Below are 23,123 nucleotides of genomic sequence, written 5' to 3' on the forward strand. Positions count from 1 at the left end.
AGACACAAATAGATTGAAAGCAAAAGGATATCTGTTCTCACCTATTCAGCATAATACTGAAGGTTCTAGCCAGTACAACGAAACAAGAAAGATCAACCAAATGTATTATATGCAAATTGGAAAAGAAAAACTGTTTTTATCCACAGACAGCACAACCCAGCATGTAGAAAATCTCAGGGTAAAAGATCGATATAAAATATATCAATTTTTCCTACAAACTCACAATGAAAAGTCCAAAAACACAGTTAAGAAAATCCCATTCACAATAGCATCCAAAAGAATAAAATACTTAGGAGTAAATTTAACTCGAGAAGTGCAAGACTTGTAAACTAAAAAGAGAATTTTAAGAGAATACAGGACAATTTAAAGATATAAATAGAGATATATTCCATCTTCATGGATTGAAAGAAACAGTATTATTAAGATGGCAGTTCTCCCCAGATTGGCCAACAGAATCATTATCTAAATCTCAGCAGAATTTCTTATAGCAACTGACAAGCCAATCAGTTGGCTTGTATATGAGAATGCAAAGGACATAGAATAGTCAAAACTATTTTTTAAAAGGAGAACAAACTTGAAGGATTCACACTACCTGATTTCAAAACTTACTACAGGGCTTCCCTGGTGGCGCAGTGGTTGAGAGTCCGCCTGCCGATGCAGGGGACGCGGGTTCGTGCCCCGGTCCGGGAAGATCCCACATGCCGCGGAGCGGCTGGGCCCGTGAGCCATGGCCGCTGAGCCTGCGCGTCCGGAGCCTGTGCTCCGCAACAGGAGAGGCCACAACAGTGAGAGGCCCGCGTACCGCAAAAAAACCAAACAAAAACAAAACAAAAAACTTACTACAAAACCACAGTAATCAAGAAAATGTGGTATTGGCATAAAGATAGATATATAGATAATTGGAATAGAACAGAGAGTTCAGAAATTAACGCTTATATTTATAGTCAGTTGATTTTCAACAAAGGTGCCACAGCAGTTCTGTTGAGAAACAATGTTCTTCAACAAATGTTACTGAGACAACTGGATATCCATATGGAGAAACATGAACTTAGATCCTTACTTCATGACACATACAAAAATTAACTCCCCAAATTAATTACAGGCTTAAAGTAAAAGCAAAAACTATAAGACTTCTAGAAGAAAATGTTCTATGAAATCTTTGTGACCTTGGGTTAGGTAAAGAGTTCTTAGATGCTATTGTACAAAAAGCACAGTATGATACAAAAAGAAATAATTAATAAATTGGACTTCATCAAAATTTAAAACCTTTGCTCTTCAAAAGATACAATTCAGAAAATAAAAAGACAAACTACAGTCTGTGAGAAAGTATTTTCAATCTATGTCTAATAAAAGATTTTTATCTAGAATATATAAGGAACTCTTACAATTCAATAAGTCAAAAAACTCAATTAAAAAATGAGCAATATAAAGCAGAAACTAACACACCATTGTAAAACAATTATACTCCAATAAAGATGTTAAAAATAAATACATAAAAATTAAAAATGGTCCAAAGATTTTAATAGATATTTCACCAAAGAAGATATTCACATAATTACTAAGTACGCAAGAACATATATCTACCCAAAGACTTGTACGTGGATGTCTATAACAGCTGGGCACCAGGACAGCTGACTCTGCCCCTGTTCTTGCTTCTAGAGCTTCCAGTTAGGAGAAGAGTGTTGGGACACCCTGTGGTGCCTGAATGGATCCGAGCTACACAGACCAAATCTGTCATGAGTCGCTGTAGTAACAATGATAAGAACAACACTGTTATGTAATCTATTTATTGCTGGCAACCATGGCATTCTGTCCCAGTACAGGCTCTGCCATTTTCACGGCACTCTGATGACCACCATGTTATCTGAGCCTCACTCACCCATGGGTAAGATTCTCCCCAAGACTGGCCTACCCGGTCACCTAGTAAGCTCCTCCCCTCTCCTCCGTAACCAAGCCACTTTCTCACAGCCTGACAACAACCCAGGTGGCAACAGCCTGAGCTACCTAGTCTGTCATTCCTGAGAGAGTGCATCTTGGTTGGTTAAGACTAAGAGCTCCCGGGCTTCCCTGGTGGCGCAGTGGTTGAGAGTCCACCTGCCGATGCAGGGGACGCGGGTTCGTGCCCCGGTCCGGGAAGATTCCACAAGCCGCGGAGCGGCTGGGCCCGTGAGCCATGGCCACTGGGCCTGCGCATCCGGAGCCTGTGCTCCGCAACGGGAGAGGCCATAACAGTGAGAGGCCCGCGTACTGCAAAAAAAAAAAAAAAAAAAAAAGACTAAGAGCTCCTACTCTCCTGATCTCTGTCTTTGAAACAAAACGCTATGTCTTATCACCCTGACGTGTCTCATAGAGAGCAGAAAGGAAAAAGAAATGAAGCATTTACTATGACTGAAGCGCCATTGCTTGGACTTTTAAAAATCAGTGCAAAACCACAGTAGCCAAAGAGGAGGGAGAAATGTGGTTTACTGAGCTTTGCTGAAAAGAAGGAATTTCTCTCATGGGACAACTTGCTTGGAAATAGGAGCTGAAGCTTAGACATGTGATTCTCATTACCAGCTACATCCTTTCAGACAAGAGGCAGATATAATTGGATCCATTTCTATTTTAATTATAATTCTTTGGCTTTAAAGAAATTGCCAGTGGAAATCTGCAAGGCACCACAAACGCCGCCATTTCAAATTCCCTGGATTCTAATGTGGCCTGGACCGCCTTCTTTAGGGCTGAGGCCGCCCGCCACAATTGGTGTTTGTTGTTGTTACAGACCTAAAGTTCTTCCCAAACAAAAGATGAACTGATCCCTTCTCTCTCTTCCTCCCTCTCTCCCTCCCTTGTTCTATTTTTTCTTTTGAAGCAAAGAGAGGGATCTTTCAGATTTTGCCAACCCTTCCCCTTAGGCAAAATAGGAGACAGAAGGGAGCCTTTTGTGATGAATGACAGCAGAGGCGGAGCACAGGGCTTCCTTTTGTTCCTCTCCGGGCTGCAGGGGCTCTCCCTCCTCCCTAGAGTCCCAGATTCAGGAGTAGCCACAAGTACTCAAGTATTGAGCAGTGCTTGAAGCTGGAGGACAGGCCCCTTCTAAAGTCAAACAGCACAACCAACACTGTGGGACTCCTGGAGTGAAAGCTCAGTTGAGCTTCTTCCCACTCACTTTCTTTCCATCAGCCTCTGTCTCAAAAACGTTCTTGGCAGAGTTGGAAGGGAAGCATGGCAAGATGGGTTCTGAGGGTAATAAGTGCTGAGGGCAGTGCTGAGGTGCCCATGCAGCCTCCAAGAGGGACCCTCCTCCCCCATCCCTGAGAGAGGAGCCTGCGAGTGTCTGGGGTCCCTGTGTCTGTCTTCTGACACTGGCCCCAAGGAGGGTTGGTGGCTCGTTGAACATGGCCTGCGTGTGACAAAGGCGGGACTAGCCTTTCTTTTGAAGCTGAACAAATAAATAAAAGGAGCACGATCCACAACCGTGCTGGTAGCCACAGCTTTGTTTTACACTAAAATTCAGATAAAACACTTAGAAGTCTGCTCCAACGTTTTGCTTGCTCTAACTTGCCCTGCACTCAAATGTCTTACCCAACAAGGCTTTAAAAGTCACTTTAGTGTGGAAGTAGAACAGTATTTGTTTGTTTTTTTGGCTCGTTGTTTCCTTTATGCCCATGCACAAGTAAAAGTGTGTGGTGTGTGCAGACACACGCACACACACACACACACCAATACAAAGAACAAAGTGCTGCTAGTTTAATAAAACTAAACATGAGAGTTGCGCCATATTAATAATACAATTTTAGAAAACAGAAAATATGAGTGAGAAACACCAAAGTGATAGTATTTGGAAATGGCTTCCGAATTAAGCTCACAATCAAGAGGTTTTACAAATGAACAGTAAGCAGTAAGCAGCAGTGTGTATCAGTGTGAGTGTGCACGCGTCAGCAATTTCTGACGATCAGCTATTCCTGCAAGGAAGGTTTGCAGGTAAACCCTGGTTTACAAAAATGCAGTTCATGCCTAGAAACAATGCCCAAGAGACGGGTGTGGGCCAAACAACAAATTTTTGGTCTTGTTTTGTTTTTTAGTTTTTCCCTCTTCCATGCAACCTGTAATGAATCTGAACAAACTAAGCCTGACGTTTCTTAACGTTTTGAAAGAAGAGATAAGAGGAAGTCATAAATCACCTCATCCAACAATATTTTTTCTTGGGTTTGTGTTCTTGTTCAGACCAGTGTGATTCACACCCAAGTCAACGTGGCCTGTTTGGAAGCTGACTCCCAGAGGGGGAAGCAGGGGTCCCTCCTCTCACCCTGACGCTGTTTTCTCTCCGGGACCCCGGGCCTTCCTGACAAAGGCACGTCGGTGGCAAGTGGCAGCCACCTCACCAGTGGGCCAAAGGCTCATCATCATCATTGGTTTACATTCCTATCATTTTTAAAAGTTCTACAGTGACTTTTCCTATCACAACTAAATCCCTGTGTAGAGAGAGAAAGGAAGGACCTTACAACCACCCTTCTTCTGCAAACACACACAGCCAGGGCTGGCAAATCATGCAAAGGAGTTTCTCAGTTTTCCTTGCATCTTTTGTATCTTTTTCTCATGATTAGGGATACCGGAAGCCTTTTCCCTGAAGCTTCCTGTGTAGAACTTGAATTTCTTCTCTCATGGTTTTCCAGATACTGTTATTATTTGCTTCTCCTGGCTGCTGTCCCCAACCATACACCTAATTGAGGAGGGAGCTTGTGGCAGGCCAAATAATGGTCCCCTAAAGATGTCCACATCCCAATCCCCGGAACCTGTGACTATGTTAGGTTAGATGGCAAAGCAGAATTAGGCTTGCAGATGAAACTAAGGTTAACAGTCAGCTGACCTTAAAATAGGGAGATTACCCTGGATTATCCTGGTGGGCCCAATGTAATCTATAGGTCCTTAAAAGTAGAAGAGAGAAGCAGAAGAGACAGACAGAGAGGAAGATGTAACCACCAAATAAAAAATGGTCAGAGCCATGCAACATTTCTGACTTTGAAGATGGAGGAAAGGGGGCCATGAGCCAAGGAATGTGGGCAGCCTCTAGGAACTGGATAAGTCAGAGAAACAGATTCTCCCCCAGAGCCCCAGAAAGGAATAAAGGTTTACAAACACATTTACTGTAGCCCACAGACACTGATTTTTGGACTTTTGACCTCCAAAACTGCAAGACAAGGTAATGAATCTGTATTAAGACACTAAAGTTGTAGTATTTGTTACAGCAGCAACAGGAAGCTAATACAGATTTGAACAGTTTACTCCTAGTCTTTCCCCTCTAATTCCACCTTATAGCTTCATGCCTAATGGTCCACCTCAAATGCTTATTAATTTTGTGAGGTGTAATAATGCCAAAGGAATAGTTTCTTTTAAAATTCCTTTAATATCCTCCTCTGGTGATGAAATTACATGGTGGCTAGAATTTGCTTTAAAATACTCCCATGCAAAAACCAAGCTGTGAAGAAAGAGATGAAACTAGATTATTGTTGATGATGAATGGTTGATGGGTACATTGACGCTCATTATGTTAGTCTCTATTTTTTGTACATGTTTGAATATTTCCATAATATAAAGTTGAAAATATGTAGATGGGACAAAATTTAAAATGTCCACCTTCATAGGTAGATATTTTATTCTAAGTAAGCTGGAGGGTTATTCAATTGTTTTCACTTACAGTTTAATTCATGGAACTCTTTTATTATTAGCTTCACCTGCACTAGAGAGGCTGGCCATGGCTCTGGGCTCTTGATTTTGACCTTCTTCCTGAGCAAAAATAGAAGAAGATATTGGGGCTTCCCTGGTGGCGCAGTCGTTGAGAGTCTGCCTGCCAATGCAGGGGACACGGGTTCGTGCCCCGGTCCGGGAAGATCCCACAGGCCGCAGAGCAGCTGGGCCCGTGAGCCATGGCCGCTGAGCCTGTGCATCCAGAGCCTGTGCTCTGCAACGGGAGAGGCCACAACAGTGAAAGGCCCGCGTACCGCAAAAAAAAAAAAAAAGAGTAGATATTAAATCTAAGACACACAACAGATGCAGTGTTACTCCCTGGCACCACATTTGTTTTCACATTTTAATATCCATAAAGTAAGGGTGCATTTTATAATTAATGGAATATATGTATGTTCCTGCTCCCTGAGATCAGTATCTGGGAACGTAGTAATGCCCAAGGTTGCGTACATCAAGGTCACCTTCCCACAGGATTTACAGTCATCTCAATTTGTTGACTGTTTTTTGACATTTGTGTAAGGCTCTGTGGTAGCTTTGTATTGCTGCTGTAACAAATTATCACAAACTTCATGGTGTAAAACAACACAAATACATTATTTTATGGTTCTGGAAGTCAGAAGTCTGATATATGCATCATCTTCCTAGGCTAAAAATCAAGGAGTCAGCAGGTTGCATTCTTTTTTTGGAAGTGCTAGGGAAGAATCCACTTCCTGCTCATTTGGGTTGTTGGCAGAATTCTGCAGTTGTAGACCTGAGGCCCCTGTTTGCTTGCTGGCCGTAAGCTGAGGGTTGTTGTCGACTCCTATGGGCCACCACTTTCCTCCACCTGGGGGCCCCTTCTTCTATCTTCATCATCAGCAATGATAGGTTGAATTCTTCTCACACATTGAATCTCTCCTTTTTCTCCCCTCTCATCTCTCTGATCCAGCTGAAAGGATCTCTGCTTTTAAAGACTCATGTGATTAGGTTGGGTCCACCCAGATAATCCAGAATAATATCACTGTCTCAAGGCCTATATTTAATCACACCTGCAAAGTTCCTTTTGCCGCGTAATGTAACGTATTCATGGGCTCCAGGGATTAGAGCATGAACATCTTTGGTTGAGGGGGGAGGCATTATCCTGCCTACCACAGCCTTCCTTACACAACACCTTGCCTATTAGGACAATCAATCCCAATACCTTAACCAGGAGAGAGCTTCCCCACAGATGGGGAAAACTGAACTAAAACCATATGTATGCTCCATATTTTTTTTTTTTTTTTTTTTTTGCGGTACGCGGGCCTCTCACTGTTGTGGCCTCTCCCGTTACGGAGCACAGGCTCCGGACGCGCAGGCCCAGCGGCCATGGCTCACGGGCCCAGCCGCTCCACGGCATGTGGGATCCTCCCGGACCGGGGCACGAACCCGTGTCCCCTGCATCGGCAGGCGGACTCTCAACGACTGCGCCACCAGGGAAGCCCTATGCTCCATATTTTGAATAAACTTTGGCCAGTAGGACACACAAGTAGGTGTACTGGGGATGGCAGAGGCTGGTGAATTTCCTGGGCGACCTCATGAAGAATGGAAATCCATAGGTCCTACTGTACCTATCTGAGCTTGGTAAGAATAAGAATGAGCAAAATTCATCAAGTTTACTTCCAAGAGGGAAACCTTGACTGAACCATATCTTTTCATCTGAAGAATGTGTTTGTGTATACACACATAAACACACACACGTACACTGTCCAGCATGGTGTTCTTCCATCACTTCTTTCCCAAAGACTCCTGCCAGCATCACTGTGTTCCATAGACAGCACAAGCACATTATCTCACTCCTGAGACCCATTCCTCCTGTCCCAAGCCAAACATCCCTTCAAGCAGTCTTGAGTGGAAGCCTTGGAGAGGGACGCAGTGGCAGGAATTCCATTCCAACTAAACAGATCCCAGATGTACCTGGAACCCAGAGTGGGCATGGCCCCATGCCCACCCCCCATTGGCCTTGCCACTGGGAATTTATACTTGATAATAAGTTCTCTGAGAGTAAACTGATAAAGGACTTTGAATTTTCCATGAGTCTGTGGTTGGCTGTTTCCCTTAGCTGCAGAATCGATTATGCAGGGTGGTCAGTGGCTGGCCTCACAGATCTTATGGTGGGAATTTCAGCCCCAGATGCAGATAGGGTTTAATTACATGCAGTCATCACCCTTCTCTTGAGAGGTATCTGGCCTCCTGGTTTCATTAAGGATATTTGGAAAAGAAGAAAAGATGCACTCCATGTGAGACAGAGAATCCAAGGACAACCCAGAACCAGACAGACATCAAACTTGTCAACAGCAACTACTGATGTGAGGGGATCATGGAATGCTGATTTTGAAAGTGTTACAGAAAAAGAGCTTTGAACTAGAATTTTATATCCAGCTATATTACTATTTATTTATTTTTAAAAAACCAAACTCACAGACTCACTTTATAGAAGCTTTTTTTTTCGGCCATGCTGCACAGTTTGTGGGCTATTAGCTCTCTCTGACCAGGGATTGAACCCAGGCCATGGCAGTGAAAGGGCCGAGTCCTAATCACTTGACCCCTAAGGAATTCCCTATATTACTATTTAAATGTGAGGATGAAACAAAGATATCCTCAGGCACACAAAGTCTAGAGTTTTAGTAGACAAAAAAACAAAAACAAAAAACCTTCTTGAGAGAAATCTTGGAGGAAAACTTCTAGCAAAAGACAAATAAATAGGGCTTCCCTGGTGGCGCAGTGGTTGAGAGTCCGCCTGCCGATGCAGGGGACACGGGTTCGTGCCCCGGTCCGGGAAGATCCCACATGCCGCGGAGGGACTGGGCCCGTGAGCCACGGCTGCTGAGCCTGCGCGTCCAGAGCCTGTGCTCTGCAACGGGAGAGGCCACAACAGTGAGAGGCCCGTGAACCACACAAAAAAAATATATAAATAAATAAATAAAGAGAGGAAATTTGGAATAAGGGATATAAGGGTGAGTGCATAATTTGGTGAAGTTAACTGTGATGTAAATATAAAATTTACTACTGCGTAAGTAGGCAAGAGTTTCCACTTTTGTTTTAAAGGAATATCCTCTTAAATATGAAAGACAAACCAGAAATCACCTGACAATTTAATTTGACAGTCACCTGACACAAAATCTGGAAATCAAATAAACAGATAAAAAAATAAAATTTGGAAACAAAGACAATGAAGAGAGCAGAAAAATATGTTTCAGAAGGAAGGAACAGAGAAAACTGAGGGAAGAGAACTATCAAAGAAATAATTCAAGAATGTACAAGATATTTATGGAGACTATTTAAAATCTCAAATTAAGAAAATAAAGGAAGGAATATTTGCTTCCACTCAAGAAGGAGTAACAGGGACTAGATTCTATACTCCTGTCTCAAACCAACCAACCAAGACACAATGCACGAAACAACAGGTTTAAAGACTCCAATTGGACATCAGGCAACAAGAAACATTAACCTGCAAGACAAGAAACAAATGAGGTGAGCCCTGTGGCTGTCCAGCTTCCTGCCTTGAGAGAGTTTCCAGGCTGCAGTGCAGGGAGAGGGAAACCAGGCAGCAACTAGCAGTCTCCCTGAGTTGGGGAGCTGAGAGTCACAGGCAAATCAAGGTGGCTAAAGTGCTTAGGACAGAGAGGGAATCCCAGAGATCTGCAGAGGGTCACCCTTGGGTATTCAGGAGAGAAATGACCAGCACAGGACTCAGAAAACTACCTAAAGCTAGGGGAACAAACCTATCTGAAAGGATTGGAGAACAGCATCTGGCACTAGCACCGAGCTGGGAACAGTGCCTATTCCCACCAGCCAGACTGGAAAAACTCATAATTCACAGGACATTGAATGGAATACTCAGGAAGGCCTTGCCTCAGTAAGGGGAAAAAGTTAGCCCTAAACTAAGCACTACTCTGGACCCAAAATATCGTAAAAGTAAGAATTTAAAAAATCAGACTTTTTCTAAGAAACGTAACTGTATCCCAGACAAACATGAAGAATATTCACAGATGGATAAAGAAGATGTGGCACATATATACAATGGAATATTACTCAGCCATAAAAAGGAACGAAACTGAGTTATTTGTAGTGAGGTGGATGGACCTAGAGTCTGTCATACAGAGTGAAGCAAGTCAGAAAGAGAAAAACAAATACTGTATGCTAACACATATATATGAAATCTAAAAAAAAAAAATTGGTTATGAAGAACCTAGGGTCAGGGCAGGAATAAAGATGCAGACGTTGAGAAAGGACTTGAGGACATAGAGAGGGGAAAGGGTAAGCTGGGACGAAGTGAGAGAGTGGCATGGACATATATACACTACCAAATGTAAAATAGCTAGTGGGAAGCAGCCACATACCACAGGGAGATCAGCTCAGTACTTTGTGACCACCTAGCGGGGTGGGATAGGGATGGTGGGAGGGAGACGCAAGAGGGAGGAGATATGGGGATATATGTATATATACAGCTGAGTCACTTTGTTATAAAGCAGAAACTAACACACCATTGTAAAGCAATTATACTCCAATAAAGATGTTAAAAAAATTCACAGAACAACAAAAATAATATATCTAGCACCTGATAAGGTAAAATCCACAATGTCTCAGAAACAAAGGTCACCAGGTGATGAAAAGAAGCAGGAAACTATAATTCAAAATAAGGACAATAATCTATCAATTGAAACCAATCCAGAACTGACAGTTGTTAGAATAAGCAGACAAAGATATTAAGACAATTAAAATTGTATTGTATGTATTCAAAAACTTAAATAGAAGTATGATATGTACTGATATTTTTTAAAAGACCTAAATCAAACTTCTAGAATAAAAGTTACAATGTATGAAATGAAAAATTCACTGGATGGTATTAAGGGCAGGTTAGATTTGACAGAAGAAAGGAAGAAAAAAAAGACCCTCAGTGAACAGTGGGGCAATTTCAAGCAACCTAACATATATATTAATGGAGTCTTCACAGCAGAGAAGAGAATGCAAGGTCAAAAAGGCATTTAACTAAATCATGGCTGAAATTTTTTCTAATGTTTTTCAAACTATAAATCCAAAGATCCAAGGAACTCAATGAATCCCAAGCATTAAAAAAAAAATGAAGAAGAAGAAGAAGAAAACTATACCAAGTCACAAAATATTAGGGAAAAAAACCCAACAGTGATGAGAAAATCTTAAAGGTAGCTGGGGCAGGAGGTGGAGGGATGTTAATAAGACAGAGATAAGAACCACAGAATTCTCACTGAAAACAACATAAGCAAGAAGACATGGAGCAATATCTTTAAAGGACTGAAAGGAGAAACTGTTGACCTTAAATACTACATCCAATATCTTTCAAAAAATGAAGGCAAAATACAAATATTTATAGACATACAAAAGCTGAAAGAATTCATCATCATCAGACTTTCACTTTAAAAAAATGTTAAAGGACATCCTTCAGGCAGAACTAAAAATGATGTCAGAGGTAAATCTGGATCTACACAAAGGAATTAAGGCACCAGAAATGGTAACTACATGGGTAATTATATAAGATTTTTTATTATTATTTAAATTTCTTTAAAAAACAATTGACAGTTTAACAAAAGTAATAACATTGTATTGTGGGGTTTATAACAGATGTATAAAATGAATGACATAAATGCTAGGAAGGGAGAAACATAAGTAAAGTATTGTATGTGAAGTGATATCACCTGAAGATAGATTGTAATAAGTGAAAGATATACAATATAAACCCTAAAGCAACTACTCAGATATTAGAGAAGAAAAGATTCATGAATTTGAAGATATACCAATAGAAACTATCCAATATATATACATAAAACACAGAGAAAAAAGACAAAATAAATGAAGAGAGCATCAGTGAAATGTGGGATAACTTCAAGTGGTCAAATATACACACAACTGGAGTCTCTGAAGAAGAGGGGATAGAGAGGATTGGCAGGGAAAAAAATCTGTAAAAATAATGGCCAAAAACTTTCTACAAGTGATGAAAATTATAGGCCTACAGAACTAAGAAACTCAATAAAACCCAAGCACACAAAAAAATAAGTTACACCAAGGCACATCATAATTAAATTTCTCAAAATCCATGATAAAGAGAAAATCTTAAAAATAGCTAGCAGCAGGAAAAAGACACATTACATCGAGACAAAGGACAACAGCAGATTTCCCATTGGAAAAAAATCAAGATAGAAGACAATGTAGCAACGCTTTAAAGTATTGGGGGGAAAAATCCGTCAACCTAAAATTCTTTACTCAACAAAAACACCTTTCAAAAAAGAAGGCAAAATAAAGCCTTTTTCAGACAAACAAAAGCTGAAAGAATCTGTCTCCAGTGATCCGTACTAAAGAAATATTTATGGAAGTCCTTCAGGCAGAAGGACAAAGATACCAGATGGAAACTGAATTTATTCAAAGGAATGAAGAACATCAGAAACAGTGACTGTATGGGTAAATATAAAAAAGTTTTTCATCCTTTAAATCACATTATAAGATAATTGACTGCTTAAGCAAAAATAATAACCATATATTGTGAAGTTTAGAAGTAAAATATATGACAACAATAGCACAAAGGCTGGAGGGAAGATATGGCAGTATATTGTTGTAAGGTTCCTATAATATGTATGAATTAGTATAATATCACCTGATACATTAAAATGTATACTATAAACCCTAAAGCAAGCACTAAAATAACATGACAAAGAGTTATACTCAGTAAGGCAACAAACGAGATAAGATGGAATCATAAAAATAAAAAAATCCTCATTCAATCCCAAAGAAGGCAGAATAAGAGGAAAAAGGAACAAAGAACGAATGGGACAAATAGAAAACAAATATCCAGATGAGAGACTTAAACATAACCATACCAATAATCACATAAAATGGAAATGCTCAGATTGTCAGTTTGCATAAAAAAGCAAGACCCAACCGTATGCTGCTTATAAGAAATGGAATTATATTAGAAATCAATTAGAGAAAGATCTCGGGAAAACCCCAAATATTTAGAAACTAAATAACACACTCCTAAATGACCCATGAATCAAAAAGAAGTCAAACAGAAAATTAGAAAGTATTTTGAAGAGAATGAAAATGAAAGCATAACATATAATTTGTGGGATGCTGCAATAGGAGTAATTAAAAGCACTAAATATCAGTATTAGAAAAGAAGAAACGTCTCAAATCAGTTATGTCAGCTTCCAACTTAAGCAGCTACAAAAAGTATGTTAGATTCCCAAACTTGTTTATCTTATAACTAGAAGTTTATACCCTTTATCCAATATCTCTCCTTTCCCCCAACTCCCCAACCCCTGGTAACTACCACTCTACTCTGTTTCTCTGAGTTTGACTTTTTTAGATGCCACATATAAGTGATACCATACAGTATTTGTCTTACTCTGTCTGATTTATTTCACTTAGCACAGTGCATTCAAGGTTCATCCAAATTGCCAAAATGGCAGGGTTTTCTTCTTTCTTATAGCTGAAACATATTCCATTGTAACTTTTTTTGGTCACTGCTTAATATAAGACTTTATTTTTCCATCTCCGTGTTTAATATGGGAATAAAAATAAAATCAGATGAAAAAATATCAGTTCATCCATTGATGGACACTTAGGATGTTTCCATATCTTGGCTATTGTGAATAATGCTGCAATGAACATGGAAGAGCAGATATCTCTACAAGATCTTTATTTCAATTCCTTTGGATATATACCCAAAAGTGGAATTGCTGGATCATATGTGGAAACTCCATACTGTTTTCCATAGTGGCTGCACCAATTTGTATTTTTACAAACAGTGCACCAGGGTTCCCTTTTCTTCACACCTTCTTCTACACTTGTTACCTCTTGTCACCTCTTGTCTTTTTGACAATAGCCATTCTAGGCATGAGGTGATATCTCATTGTGTTTTTTAAAAAATATTTATTTATTTGGCCACCCTGGGTATTAGTTGTGGCATGTGGGACATAGTTCCCTGACCAGGGATCGAACCTGGGACCCCTGCATTGGGAGCTCGGAGTCTTAGCCACTGGACCACCAAGGAAGTCCCTCATTGTGGTTTTGATTTGCATTTTCCTGATATTTATCATGCTGAGCACCTTGAGGAATCTTAAAGGAAATAGATAAAAACAGAAAATTCCAAGAGATGCAAATGAAAGAGAATGGACTAGAAAATTAAGAGTTTAGTCCAGTAGGTCAAATTATAGGGTCCTAAAAGCAAGTGCCATTGATGTAATTAAAATATACATAAAAGAACACTGTCGTTTTCAAAGATTAATGAATTATGCAAGTATGTATACCAAACATATCAGAGTTGGACTCTGGGTTGGGGGGCAAGTGGGAGTGGCACTCAGAGGTGAGGAATACACAGTTAAAGCAAAACAGAGCTCACATGGACTGATTAAGACAGTATGGGTTTATAAGGAGTATCTCTGACCTTCTGAAGACAGAAAGGGAAAGTTAGGACTAAAAGGAATGTGGTGCTTAAAAAATGAGAAAATAATTCAAAAGGTCAGCCATGTGGAAACAACTTTGAAAGGGAACTTCTTTATTTTCGCTTCCCTCCCTGCTTTACTGTCTCACTCTGGCTCCAGAGGAACAAATCAAAGGGGAAATAAGATTCATTGCAATTGGATTATTTTAAAATGGTAATTTAATATTTCCTCTCAGGGGAGTAAAAGTATAGTGCAGGCTGAAGCTGGTACTTATCTAAATTTCATTTCACTCATAGTAAAGTAGCAAGAGACAGCGTGATTTACACCTATACCAGGAAATTGTGAGAAAGACTTTTAGCAGCAGTATTCTACCAAGAAACAAGGCAAGGATGCCATAAAAACACCTTCAGTATTTCCCATCACCTGTAGGATGAGATCATTCACCATCTTGCTCCTACTGACTATTTCCAGGCTCAACTTCTATCCCAACCCTAGTGATCGTTGCCCAACTTCATCCAAACAGACTGACTCATTGTTCCACCAACAGACCTTAAGATTTCCTGACCACCTGCCTAGGAAACATCCCTTGTCAATGCCTCTTTAGTGGCCTGCTCAATCCTTATCCATCTTCTGTAATCCTGTCATCTTTCTCTTGTCTTAAGTTAATGTCTCATTTATGAACTGCTAGAGCATTTGTTTTCTACACCATCCTTTGGCAGATATATTTTTTTTAGCATTTTGAAGATATCATTCCATGTCTTCCAGATTCCACTGTTTCTGTTTAGAGGTCAGCTATAAATATATGGCTTAATATCTTTCATCAATTTTTGAAAATTCTCAACTATTAGTATTCTCAAATACTACTCTGTCCCCCTCATCCTCTCCCCTCCTTATGAGACTCCTTTCTGTAACTTCTTTGTCTTACCTTCACTTCTCAATACTGTATTCTGGATATTGTCTTCCAGGTCATTAAAAATTCATTACTTCTCTCTTCAGCTCTCTATTCCACTTTTAAACCCATTCACTGATTTACTCATTTGATTGTTGTACCTACAGTTCTAGAATTTCTCTTTTATTTTTTTTGAAGATGCTCAGTAAATGTTTATCGAATGAGTTGAATGAAGATAACTAGTTAAACTCCACAATGCCTCAGATTAAAAAAGTGTAGAAAAACACCCACAAATGAACATTTACAATGTCTTTTACACATACTTCTTTCACTAATATACTTGATGTTTTGTAACCTTTATATTTGTTTTCATTTATTTTCTAACAGCTTTGGCACTTTTATGGAATAAAATGGATTTCCTAAAACTTTATAAAAGTACACATACAAGGGTATGACCTATAACGGTTTAACTTGTGATTATTTCCTGGGAACAGATCAGGTCCAAGATCAGAGACCCTGAGCATAGAGATGAACATGGTATAGTGGACAACAAAACACTCTCTCTATTTTTTTTTTTTACAGTTTATATTTCTCTGTCAAAATACTCAGTTTCATCTTTCATCTCTTAATGAACACAGCAAGCATAATTATTTTCAAGTCTGAGTTTTATAACTTCATTCTCTAGATCTTCTGTGGGTCTCTGGTTTCTGCTGGTTGTTTTGTTCCCTTGTATGCCTGGTTAGTTGGTTTTTTGTTTTTGTTTTGTTTTGTTGTTTTCAGGTGAAATTCACATAACAGGGACTTCTCTGGTGGTGCAGTGGTTAAGAATCCATCTGCCAATGCAGGGAAGATGGGTTCGAGCCCTGGTCGGGAAAGATCCCACATGCCGTGAGCAGCTAAGCCCATGTGCCACAACTACTGAGCCTACGCTCTAGAGCCCGCAAGCCACAACTATGGAAGCCCATGTGCAGCAACGAAGACCCAATGCAGCCATAAATAAATAAATAAATAAATTACCAAAAAAAAAATTTCACATAACATCAAAATAACCACTTTAATGTGTGCAATTCAGTGGCATTTAGTGCATTCGCAATGTTGTGCAATCACTTCCTCTATTTAGTTCCAAAATGTTTTCATCACCCCAACAGAAAACCCTGGACCTATTAAGCAGTTGCTTCTCATTTCCCCTCCCCCACCCCCGGCAACTACCAATTTGCTTTCTGTCTCTATTTATGTCCTTATATTAAATGGATTTCTTATAGGCACCATGCAGCTGGGTCTTGCTGTGCTTGGGTCCCTTTCCCGGTACTGTCACCTGAAAATTCTCAAAGCAATAAGCTGGGGCAATCATTTGTTTCCTTTATCTCAGGGATCACTGTCCTCTATTGCCTGATGTCTAGGCTCTTGAAAACCCTTGTTTCATATATTTCATCCATTTATTTTCTTTTTCTTTTCGTTGATTTTTTTTTTGGTTGTTTCAGGTAGGAGGGTAAACACAGTCTCTGCTACTTCACCTTGGCTAGGAGTAGAATTCTGCTACCTTTTAAAAACATAATTTATGTGCCTTGGTTTAGCAGTTAAATTCATTCTACTCAATTTTAATTAATTAATTCAATTTTAATTTTGTTCTTTTGAGGCATGATGTCATTTGATCACATTTTAACCAATCCTGACATTTACCATCCTGAAGTCCTTCCCTGGTAGCTTGTATTTTTATAAAGTAAGCCCATTTCTTCCAAGTTAACCTCCCTTGCCTGCAACCTGCAAATGCCAGTCTCCACACCCTGTTTTCCCTGGGAGCTGGAACAAACAGCATGGGTTTATGCACTGCTGAAGGTGTCCCTAGTCATCAGATACACTCTGACTTTAGCTGGCCTCTCTCCTAAAATTGGGATCATCACCCCCACCAACGCTTGGATGTCCATAGACCCCGTGGGCTCTAGGCAAGCCTCTTAGAGCTCTGGGGAGGTTTGATACTCGTTTTTAAATCCAACATAGTTAACTTTCAGGTGTTGGTAGATTTTTAAAAATAATTTCCATTTACACGCAGATTTTTCTGAGTTTTCTTTCTCCTCTTTCCTCATCCTTAAACTTTTTTCCCCATCAGCCTGTAGTGCTTCTAAATAATCCAGATGCTGTCCAATCCCACCCACACTGTCCCCGGGTGGAGCTTCATGTCAGAGCCACGGTGCTGTAATATACATGTGATCAGTTGCCGTCACGGTCTTACGGTCTTGTCAGAGGCAGACTTCCATGAGCGTCCCTACTTACAGGCTGACTAGATAATCACATCGGCTTTAACATGCTCCCACCAAGGAGCATTTAAACAGAAAGCAGGCTTTTTGTCATGCTCAAACCTTACCCATCATAAAAACACCTTCCCTGCTGTTATTGTCCCATCTCTCCCTGCCCTTTCTTAGCCAAAGTTCTTGAAAGAACTGTCTGAATTTTCTCCTTCCATTTCCTCACGCATGACCCAGTTGTCATCCACCATCTATACCACACCCCTGCCTTCCTGAGCGTATCTCGCCAGCTCCTGCAACCACCCTTCAGGTCTCGCCCTGCTTGCACCCGCACACCACACCCTTCTCTTCCCCTGCTGTCTGCCACCCCTCCACTCCTTCTGCCCCTCCCTTCATTCTCTCCCTGTTTTGTTGATAGTCTTGGGGGCTTATTCCCCAACGCTTCTCTCCTTCCTAGAGAATGGGGTCCTGCGGCTTTGATGACCCCACTCCTGGTGGAGGGTTAGGGATGAAGAATAAAGACTTTGTAGACCAGGGGAGTGTGCCAGGCCTCCTCCCCAGCAATTTGCCAGCTAATGACCTAGGCCCTGGTCAGCTCAGGCTGTGTGTGTGTGTGTGTAAGAACCAGAGCTTAATAACTGGATATCACACTGCAGCATTCCAGTCACTCCAAACATCCAAGTCCATTTCTAATCCATTTCTCTTCCCTTGAAGTTGAGCTCATGCCCTGAAGACTTTACCACTCATGTCTCTCCTTGTGGCCACCTTCCACTCACCTTATTCTGCAGCAACTGCAGCACCTGACTGACTGACCTGGTCCTCTTACTGTTGCAGGAAGGGGGGCGTCTTCCAGGGCCTGAGAGTGGGCTCTTGTCTAACACTCGGAAATGAATTGTCCGAGGAGACACATGTGCCGACAAAGCAAGAGACTTTACTGGGAACGGGCGCCCGGGTGGAGAGCAGCAGGGTAAGGGGACCCAGGAGGACTGCTCTGCCACGTGGCTCACAGTCTCAGGGCTTATGGTGATGGGGTTAGTTTCCAGGTTGTCTCTGGCCAATCATTCTGACTCAGAGTCCTTCCTGGTGGTGCACGCATCACTCAGCCAAGATGGATTCCAGCGAGGAGGATTCTGGGAGGTGGGTAGGACATATGGACTGGCGTCTCCTTTTGACCTTTCTGGAATTCTCCTGGTTGGTGGTAGCTTTTAGTTCCATGTTCCTTACAGGACCTCCTGTTGTAAAATAACTCGTGCAAATGGTTACTGTGGTGCCTGGCCAGGGTGGTCGGTTTCAGTCAGTGTTTCCCCTAACATGACCTGTCCCCTGTCAATTCCCTACAATGGATGAACCACCACACTCTGGTTTCTCAGTCCTTCCCCATCTCTACAGTCATCCTCTCCTCACACCTCAGCATCCACAGCCTAAGCCCAGATCTTATTTTCACAAGTAGATGTCCCACTTCAGAAGCTTGCTGGGGTGCCTGCTGTCCTGGCACCTCCAGCTCCACCCCCGCTCTCTACAGACCCCAGCTCCAACACCTGGACCCACGGGGCATGGTCTGCAGCGCCGGTGTTTCCCTTTCTTCCTCATCCGGTCCAGACTACCTGTGGTCCAGCATGTCACCACCTGCCGTCTAATGCCCTTCTTGCAGCCTTTCTCTACACTGTGGTGAAACCCCAATGCTTGTTAACCTTAATCATCCAGCCGTCGGACCCAAGAAGCAGGTATCAAAGGGACAGAGATGTCACAAATCTCAAATGAGCAGCAGCCCTGCCCACCAGGGTCTCTGCACTCCTCGGTCACGGTCACATCCGCTCCCTCTGAATAGTCTATTTCACACCCTCCCTTCTCCTCTACCCCCCATCCTATCCAGCTCAGCAGAGATCCCCTGCTTCTGGGAGATGTGAAAAGCCCTTTGCTCATCTTGGGGCTCAGCAGCCTGCACTAGAATAAAGCCGACAGCCACTGTCACTCCTTATGGCCACTCCATTGAACTCCTAACGCTGGCGTGGATTGCCAGCCTGGCCTGTATAAGAAGCAAACGGGCTTCATGGAGATGGGCTCAGACAGCATCATTCATTTCCCCTGAGGTGGAGCTAGTTCTCCCCTGCCCCAAGGAGAAGCGCTCCAGCAGCTCTGAAGATTTTTCTGGTTACTTATGAGTAACCAAAGATCCTCTAGTCACTGCAAGGCTACTAATTAAAGTATGGTGTCACTAATAATAATAATAATAATAAAACTAAATTTCATGTTTGGGCTGGGTTTCCCATCACACCTGCAGGGGAAAAGGTCCTGATACTTTTCTCTTTTCTTGTCAACCTCCTTTATGACTTTTGCCCCACCTTTGCTGTGGTTTCTGACCCCACCCAGGATGGAGGTGAAGGTGGGGGAGGGAGTCCTCGTACAACTTGGAATTCCGTGATGCTCTGGCATCAGCTCTCTCCATGAAGCAAGCACTTTCCTGCCTGAAGTACTTTTGTGGGTTTTTCGAACACCTAGTCTCTGGGGATCTCTTTCCAGCCTGTCACTTAAGACTCCTTCCTCAGCCTTTAGGTGTCTGATGGAGCCTCTGAACTTACTCTGCTGTGGGGCTCTGCTCATCAGGCAGCCTCCTTGGTTGGGATATAAGTTGACCCCAGGCCAGCTTTCTCATTTGAGTGGCCTGAGCCTGGTCCTTGGGAAACACTCCTGCCTTCCGTCGGTCACTTGGGAAAGTAGCACCTGTCACTCAGCCTGAACTGGGCTGACGCAAGCCCCGCTTCTCAGTCCTGCCACGCTGATTTGCACGTGCAACGTGTGAAGAGTTTACTCATGGCTGCTGTTGTTCTAAAGCAGGAAGACGGCAAAATGCCAGGAAACAGAAATGTCATAAGGGGAATGGACAGTCTGACCAGTCTGACACATCAGTGAAAGTTCAGCCTCCCCTCAGGCCTGGAAACACTGTCCCATTGCAGGCTGTGTGAGATTTTGTTCCAGAATAGAAATGAAAACATTTATATACGCCGGGTGGTTTGTCATGGCAACCAATACGGTATCCTTTGACCCATATTCATATCTAGAAACCAGATTATGAGCAGAGGTGGTGATGACTCCTCTGGTTTGTCCTGTGGATGCCACTTGCCTGGAGCTGACTCCCCGGATGGTGAAGCCACTGCACCCAGAACTGAAACCACTCGCTCTTTCGAACAACGAGGAATTTAGCGCGAAGAGCTGTTGACTGAGGTGTCCCAGGGCTGGGGTGGCATGGGGGGTTACCAGAGGAGACAGACAGAGGAGGGAAGCTATAAGGATTGAGCCGCAAAACCCGTGCAGCATGTATGGCGAGTCATATTTGACAAACTCAGAGGAAAGAGCTTGAAGGAGCCTCTTGGAGGTCATTGTCTGCCCTTGGCAATCCCACCTGAGTGTCACAGATGAAGAAATAATAATAATAGCTACATTTTTTAGCACTTCCTTTTAGTGTAAAGGATTTCCTAGATGCTTAGGAAACACTGCCTCATTTATTGTTACCTCATTTACTTCTCAGGACAATCCTGTGAGGTAATTGCTCTCATTGGCTTCATTTTACAGGTGAGGAAACTGAGACTCCCAGAGTACCTTCATTTGCCCAAGTACCCTGGCCGGGAAGGTCAGCACCAGGAGGCGGGCCTGTGCATCATGACCCCTGTGATATCCATCACATCATCACACCACACGACAGACAAGCTCACTTGGAACCAGGTTTAAGAACTGAAAGGGCGGTGCAGAACTTTCTCACGTTTCAAGTTCAGAGTCCATAAGCAGTGCTACTGCTTTGGAAATATCGACGATACAGCGTGAACACCTGGCCACAAAAGGAAAAGCAGAGGTGTGAAAAGAGCATCAGCCATATTCACTGGAGCCCCAGGGGTCCTGAGGGTGAGTCCCTTTCCAGCCCTCCAGAAAGGGAGCTGACTGGGCGACAGATGAGAGACCAGGGGGAAGAAGGACAGGAATCCTGGTGTTGGGGAGGAAGGTCCAGGAGAGGAGAAGAGGCCTAGAGACCAGAGAGCAAACCCTCAGATAAGTGGGGAAGGCCTGAAAGAATAAGAGGAAATGGCCCTGGATAAGGAAAGGCCTCTGTGAGGAAAGGGTGAAGCGCATCTGAAGAAGGTCATGGGGGTGGGGCAGAGCCGGCAGGGGTGGTGTCTGTGAGAAAGTCATGGGCCCTTAAGGGAACAGAGCAGATTGCAAGGGACAAAGAAGGGAGAACAGACCTCAGAAACTGCCCAGTGTTTGCAGGCAGAGTGTTGGTTAAGAAACCTTCGCCTCTTTCATCATTGCCCCCGAGTCTGCAATTCCTGCGTTCCCACAGCAGCCCTGGGCCCTCAGTGCTCCCACAGTTGATCTCTCCATGTGCAGTCTATTCCATCGCTCTGCCTCATCCAATGCATCACCCCCAACCATGCCAACCTCTCGGAAGGAACACCCCAACTCATTATCTGCGGGACTCCTGGGGCCCTTAGCACGCCCTCCAAATGTATTATTTTTGTTCCTTCTGGGACCCCACTAGATTGTGAGTGCTTAAATCATGACTTCTTCATCTGGGTATCCCTTCAACAGCTCCCGGACCTCAAAGACAGTTGTTTAGATGTTAACAATAGTAGTTTGTTAACTCTACCAAAATGGAGGGAAGTGGCAGTCCCTGGTCACAGCCGAAGGCCCTGGCTGAAACAATGGACTTGAAAATCGTATTCACCTTGCGCCCTCTTGTGGAGAAGAAGGCAAAGAACACTGTATTACTACCTTGGAAGATGCGGATTTAGTTCTTTCCCTACCCCCAGCTCCTCCTCCTCCTCTAATATTAATAAATTAAAATATATTTAACTACAAATATATCTTTCAATATTTAATTTTAACTTAATATTAGTCTGTATTTATATATAACTATTCTAAATATAGTTATAATAGGATATTAATAAATCATCTTTACCATATTATGATTTATGATTTTGTAAGTATTATTCACAGATGAACTAGAAAGTATTATATAATTATATTTTTCTCCTGGTAATATCCTTGTATGTTTTTGCTCCTGGAAGGTCATTACATTGCTTCATTTTTTATTTGCTTAGTCTTCTAGGTATTGTCAAAATTAGTGTCCACACTCTCTGATGAAGCTGTAAGGTCCGCTCAGTATGGTTAAACAAATCTGGAACCTTCAAAAATACTATTAAAAATTACTGGAACTGAGTAAGATGATGGGGGGAAATAGGTGAAGGGGATTAAGAGGCACAAACCTCCAGTTATAAAATAAATAAGCTATGGGATATAATATACAGTGTAAGGAATATGGTCAATAATATTGTAATAACTTTGTATGGAGACAGATGGTTACTAGATATATTGTGGTAACCATTTCATAATGTATACAAAAGTCTAATCACTATGTAGTACACCTAAAACTAACATAATATGATACATTAACCATATTTCAATAAAAATTAAAAATTTAAATTGTTTATTGAAGAATACCTGATTTATGATATCGTGTTAGTTTCAGGTGTACAGCATAGTGATTCAGTATTTTTGCAGATTATATTCCATTATAGGTTATCACAAGATAATGAGTATAATGGGTATAACCTATGCTATACAGTATATCTTTAAATTAAATTTCTTTTAAATAAAAATGACTGGAGCTATCTTCAGTGCTACCACTTAAAATGAGACTAGTTATTTACCCCCTCATTTGGTGCACAGCTAAAATCCTGAGATCCCACACTTGCTTGCCTTTTCACTTTTGATGAATAGCAGTTCTGAATTTTAATAAGACAAATCTGTCATTTTTTCCTTTTTTGGTTAGTGCTTTTA

This window comes from Orcinus orca, chromosome 15 (assembly GCF_937001465.1).
Source record: "Orcinus orca chromosome 15, mOrcOrc1.1, whole genome shotgun sequence".
In the NCBI taxonomy this organism is placed as follows: Eukaryota; Metazoa; Chordata; class Mammalia; order Artiodactyla; family Delphinidae; genus Orcinus; species Orcinus orca.